Source organism: Danio rerio, chromosome 8 (genome assembly GCF_052040795.2).
Source record: "Danio rerio strain M-AB ecotype USA chromosome 8, GRCz13ab, whole genome shotgun sequence".
Lineage (NCBI taxonomy): Eukaryota > Metazoa > Chordata > Actinopteri > Cypriniformes > Danionidae > Danio > Danio rerio.
In genome coordinates, this window is record NC_141028.1 from 12,642,444 (window position 1) to 12,648,957 (window position 6,514).

General features: G+C 39.4%; 1 long non-coding RNA gene across 1 annotated transcript; it reads left to right on the top strand.

Annotated features, from left to right (window-relative positions):
- Positions 1 to 313: 313 nt before the first annotated feature.
- On the top strand, positions 314 to 4,597 carry LOC141375580 (uncharacterized). The gene is made up of 2 exons (XR_015497733.1): positions 314 to 433; positions 3,283 to 4,597. It is a non-coding gene; the product is annotated as an uncharacterized LOC141375580 (long non-coding RNA).
- Positions 4,598 to 6,514: the final 1,917 nt, after the last annotated feature.

Sequence of the window (6,514 nt, forward strand, 5' to 3'; positions counted from 1 at the left end):
TTGGCGGGTGTTATTGTCAAGCTTTGTGCATGCATACTGGGCCTGCATTAGTGACATTCACAGTGCATTTCTGTATTTGGTTGTTGCATAGGTTGCATAGTTGGCTTCTGTATTAATTTGGTTTTCAGTATTTGCAACAAAATTCTGTATTTTTTTGCAATGCATTTCTGCTGTTAGAATCCTATGTTTGTCTTGTCTCGTCTGTTTGCTTGTTTTTTTTTCTGTTTTGCTTAGAACACATCTAATTGGCCACTCCCAGCTTACTTGCTCCTGATTGGCCTACAGTGTTTTAAAAAGCCATGACACTACTTCCTTGGCAGCCATCTTTTTTTTTTTTTTTTTTTTCGGTCACTTGCTTTGTGTTTGTTGAAACGTTTGTATATGGTAAAGTGCAGAGTTTTTGGATGTGTTAAGACTGGGAATATTGAAATTTGTGAGTATTCTTTGTTTTGTGTGACTACTGAGATTCTATTAAGATTTGTGAGTACTGTTTGTTTTAGTGTTTGTTTTGTTTATGATACTTTGTTCCACTCGCTTGTTTGACCTTTGTTGCTAGCTGACATTGATTTTAGATTGACCTTTAAATAAGGTTGCCTGTTTTGTAAATAGTTGGTAAATAGTGTATATATATTGGGATAGTAAGGAGTTTGACGCCATTTTCTTTGTAAAACCTTTTGACCTCTGTTTTTGTGTTAGGTAGTTGGGGTAGTAAATTGTAATTTCTTTTCTTTTTGATCAGGAAAGTTAGAGATTTAACATAAAGGAATGTTTGTTTGTTATTTTGGCCTTGTCAGCTCCCGAATTCAGACCCCAATAAATCTTTGACTTAATTTTTGTTGTCTTGTCTTTCTTGTTGTGCACCATCCCTAGATGGTGCGTAACACTGCATTTGACTGAGTTGTAAATTTTTGCATATCTGTATTTAGTTGTGTTGTAAATATCTGTAGTACTAATGTATTTCTGTATTTGCTGCCATTTTGTATTTTTGCAGTGTGTTTCTGTGTTTGTTTGCATTGTGAATTTTTGCAGGACGTTTCTGTATTTAGTCCCATTATAAATGTTTGCAGAATGTTTTTGTATATGTTTGCATTGTGAATTTTTGCAATTTGTTTCTGTATTTAATTGCGTTGTGAATTTGTGCAGTGCATTTCTATATTTGGTGCCATTTTGTATTTTTGCAGTGTTTATGTATGTCTTTGCACTGTAAATATTTTCAGTTGGCTTCTGTGTTAGTTCAGTTTTCAATATTTGCAAAAAAAAAAATCTGTATTTGGTTGTGTTGTAATTTATTTTTTTTGCAACAAATTTCTGCATTTGGTTCCGGTTGCGTTGTGAATTATTGCAGCGCATATCTGTATTTGGTTGTGTTGTAAGTGAAGTTTATTTATAAACTAATTTTGAGAGGATCACGTGCTTATGATTGCTTGCGCCTGGTCCTGCATTATTCAATTTATGATACATGGGCCAGTAGTTAGCACTGTCGCCTCACAGCAAGAACGTCACTGGTTCTAGTCCTTACCGAGCCAGCCGACGTTTCTGTGTGGAGTTTACACGTTCTCACCGTGCTCATGTGGGTTTCCCACGGGTTCCTCGGTTTCCTCTCAACGTCCAAAAACATGCAACTTAAGTTGACTAATCCAAATCGGCACCATAGACATGCTCCTAGTAAAAAGTCATCTCTTAAGAGCAATCCCTATCTGTTCATTAACTACTACAGCAGGGGAGTTCTCGAGATCTACCTGAGCTCAAACACCCCCCTCTCACCTTGCAAACGAGCACGAGGATCTTGTGAGGTCTCTCCCGGGACAGCATGCTAAACAAGCTTTTATAATTTATCATCAGCTAAGTGTGAACTCTTGAAATGTCTGTAGTACTAGTGCATTCCTGTATTTGGTGACATTCAGAAATTTTTCTGAATGTTTCTGAATGTTAACTACATTGAGAATTTTTGCAGTGTGCGTTTCTGTATTTGATTGTGTTTCAATTTTTGGAATGTGTTTCTGTACTTAGTGCATTATGAATTTTTACAGTGTGTTTCTAAACTTGTTTGTGGTTGCATTGGGAATTTTTTGCAGGGCAATTCTGTATTTCTGTGTTGTAAAAATCTGTAGTACTAGAGCATGTCTGATTTTTCACAATGTGTTTCTGTGTATGAATGAATTGTAAATTTTTACAGTGTGTTTCTGGGTTTGGTTGTGTTTGCGTTGTGAATTTTTTTTTGCAGTGCATATCTGTATTTTTGTGTAATAATTGTAGTGCAGTTTGTATTTGGTGACATTCTGAATGTTTGCAGAATATTACTGTATATTGTGAATTATTGCAATGTGTTTCTGTAATTGGTTGCATTTCTGTAAATGCCGGCAGCTAGCTCTCTGCAACTCTCACATGGTCGCCCACTGAAGCTAAGCAGGGCTGCGCCCGGTCAGTACCTGGATGGGAGACCACATGGGAAAGCTAGGTTGCTGCCGGAAGTGGTGTTAGTGAGGCCAGCAGGGGGCGCCCAACCTGCGGTCTGTGTGGGTCCTAATGCCCCAGTATAGTGACGGGGATGCTATACTGCTTAGTGAGCGCCGTCTTTCGGATGAGACGTTAAACCGAGGTCCCGACTCTCTTTGGTCGTTAAAAATCCCAGGATGTCCTTCGAAAAGAGTAGGGGTTTAACCCCGGCATCCTGGCCAAATCTGCCAACTGGCCTTTGTCTATCATGGTCTCCTAACCATCCCCATATTCCAATTGGCTTCATCGCTGTCTCTTCTCCACCAATCAGCTGGTGTGTGGTGTGCGGTCTGGCGCAAAAATGGCTGCCGTCGCGTGGATGGTGGTGGATGAGGAGATCCCCCCATTGTGTGTAAAGCACTTTGAGTGCCCAGAAAAGCGCTATATAAATGTAAGGAATTATTATTATTATTATTATTATTGTGAGTTTTTTTTTGTTTTTTTTTTTTGCAGGGCATTTCTGTATTTGGTTGTGTTGTCAATATCTGTATTACTTGTGCATTTCTGTATTTGGTGCCATTATACATTTTTGGCGGAATGTTTTTATATTTGTTTGCTCTGTGAAATTTTATTTATTTATTTATTTATTTTTATTTTTTTTTGCAGCGCATTTCCATATTTGTTGACATTAAAAATGTTTGCAATGTATGGTCATTATTTCTCATGCATTTCTGTATTTAGCCACGTTGTGATCACTTGATCGCATATTTGCATTACTTGTTGTTCAGCAGATAAACCCATCATTTAATTGTTTTGTTCTAATTGCATGTTTTTCTTCTTCTTCAGTTACAGTACACCGACTTCTCCCAGCCACTATAGTTTTGGCTTCTTTTGCACTCTGCCCTAAATCACACTGTAAATCTGCAAGTGCATATGAAGCTTGTCTTTTGGGACAGGACCCGACATAAGCATTGTGTCTTCTCCTATTGGACGTCATCCCAGAGGCCTTAATGACTTGTGCTAGAGCGCCTCACTGGTGGAAGCAGATACTGCAGACCCTTACGATGACTCATACGAGATCAAAAGCCTATTCAACAACGAAAAACAATTCACTTCAGTCCTAATGCAAACATGAGGTACGAGCGGTGGATCATATCTGGGCATCTTCTCCTTAATCCCTGTAACGCTGTGTGTGCCAGAACCTAATCAGTACCCGCAGGACTGGAGGACTGCTGAAATTGACAGCTTTAACACTGAGAGATGTTGCGAGCTGCAACCCAACAGCTTGGATGAATTATAAGCAGTGGTCTCGGTCGCAGTGCTGCTGTTATCCGGGTCTCTTGGCAAATGTTGTGAAATGTGCCTTGAAGAGAGAGCCAGACCCAATATGGTGCCCCCTGTCCCCAGAGGCAGGCCATGTCCAGATGGCTCGCTCGCACACTCTTTCTCTCGCTCGGTCCTTCTCTCTTTCCCTCCTTTTCTCCCATCTCTCTCCATCTCGAAGCCAAGCGGTGGATCTGTGTGCGCGCTAACCGAATCTACCCCTACTGCCCTCATTACACCTCTTCAGGAAGTTAATAAACACAAATATAATGCAATCTACAAGCAATTCGCTGTATGTGTTTGTCACCCAGAGATGCAAAGGACTTCATGAAGTGGAAAGTAGCTTGTTATTGGGCTTAAAGAGGGCAGTGTGGCAAATAGACGAATAAGGAAAAGCCAATTTATGGAATTAAGATATATGAGTGGGTTTTTTTAATAAGTGCAAATATGATGAGGACCAAAGTGATCTGTAATGCACAGAAGAAGTGTTCCCATTCATTTTGGTAGCAGCTGCTTAGGTTTTGTGCAGGTCAGCATGTTTAAGCAAGGATTTTTTTTAATTATTCAGTCGTTTAATCTGTGAATGTCATGTGAATAATGACAAAATTAAATCATGATTGTTTTTCTGGCTAATAATTTAATTTGCAAACTCTGATTTATGGGAAACTGACCTGGCCAAAAAATATTTCAAGAAATGAGTGAGATTTTGACCGATTTGCTAGAACAATTAATTTTTATAGAATGTTCATTCAAAGCTACTTGGACATGTAAAGTTAGCTGTAATAAGGCGATTTAAACGGATTTCATAAAAATAGATTATTTGTTTTCAACTTGAATTGGTTGATGCAAAAGTAGACATATCAAGTTTTTATATATGTGTGTGTATATATATATATATATATATATATATATATATATATATATATATATATATATATATATATATATATATATATATATATATCTTATGACGGTTTAAGTATTTGCTGATTTTTAGTTCATTTTAATGACGTGTTTTTTTTTTCTGACCAGTATACATGTTGTGTGCATCGCATGCAGACGATTTTATTAATCAACCCAGGCTCATTCTGAAAACGTAGTCTGGTTTCTGGAGATCCGGGAGGTTAGTATTTGTGCAGATTTTTTTGCCCTGTGTGCCCTTTTTTTGCACCTCGAACTTTTCTCGTGAGTGCCGTTCGTGCATAAACCCACAAGAGGCCGCTGTCGAACGACCGTCCGTCCGACTGGTTAAATGATTGATTGTGCAATCGTTCGATCCACCCTCCTCCTCCTTCCCTAAACTCAAGCAGTTTTACCGACTGACCCACTGCCCGCTTACTTCCCTAAGCCCAACCAACAAAACAAAAGCCATCCAGAAAAAGAAAAACCCTCGTCTGATTTTTACTACATTTTCGGATTTGAACACATTCTCAGCCTGTTATTCACTTGTTCACTTTATTTTTTGGATTCTGTTTTTGTCTTACCTGATTTCTAGAATCGCTCTTTTCCTGACTCTAAATCGGTCGTCATTGTCAGGGTCAGCTTCTTTCTGCATCTCAACTCTGCCGATGTACACGACGAGCTAACCAGACAAACTGGTTGCAGCGGAAAACCCCTCCACACGGAGGTAAGCGGTCAGCAGGCAAGCATGAAAGGGAACGGGCTTAAAAAATGATATGCAACGCGGGGAAGCGATCACAAATTGAGGAGCGGGGAAGGAAGGGGGGGGTGGAGCGACAACGCGGGGAAGCCTTTACAAACTGAGGAGCGATCACAAACTGAGAAGCGATCACAAACTAATAAGCGGGAAAGGGGGCGGGGTTGAGTGACAACGCGGGGAAGCCTTCACAAACTGAGGAGGGATAACAAACCGAAAGCGGCGAGATCGTCAAAGTAGCCAGAAGTCATTCATTTTCAATGAGAACCAGCGGCGAGGAACAGCGCGGCGCGTCTTCTCCTGTGTGGGCGTCGAGGAGAGTTGAAATCAAGTCAACTTTATGGTAATGAGCTATGACGCGGTTCGGCTGCAAGCTATCAGAATGAAGTTGAGAGGAGTTTAGAGAACACAGACCTGTGAACTTTGGTTCCGACCACAGTTTTTCCCAAGAGTTTGATTATTGCGGTTGCCGGATTTTCAATTATTGAAAATCTCGATGACGTGGGGCCCCGCTACACCCCTGGATTTTCCTCTAATCTTTGTTTACTTCCATGTTTTGTGCATGTAAGTTTCACACATGCTAGTTTCTGACAAATCAAAATGCTGTTCAGGAAATTCATCTAGCCAACGACCGATGTGGATGTTGCCACATGACTGATTTTTGGTCAATTTTAACTGGCTGGGTTGAGAGCGGTCTGGTGTGAAGCGAAAAATACGCCAATGTATAATTTTCAACGTGATTCTGGACCAATGAAAACAGGTATGAAAGCAACCTTTAGCTCATTAATGAACATGACTTTTGCAGGAGTCCAGTAGGATGTAATGAAGACCACAACCTCTATGATTCCAAACTTAGTCACTGCATCTTCAAACTACCTTCTTATTTTGCTCTCTAGTGGAAAAAATGACATACTGTGCCTTTAACGATGCTTTTAAAGTATTTGCATAAACAATAATTCTCATCAAATGTCTTTTTTTCTGTAAGATTGTTTGTTGTTTAGTCCTTTTAAAATAAATATAAATAAATAAAATATAAATATTTCTTAGACTTAAACAGAACTTTTTTTGTCTATCACATGCATATGTTCATAACCTAAT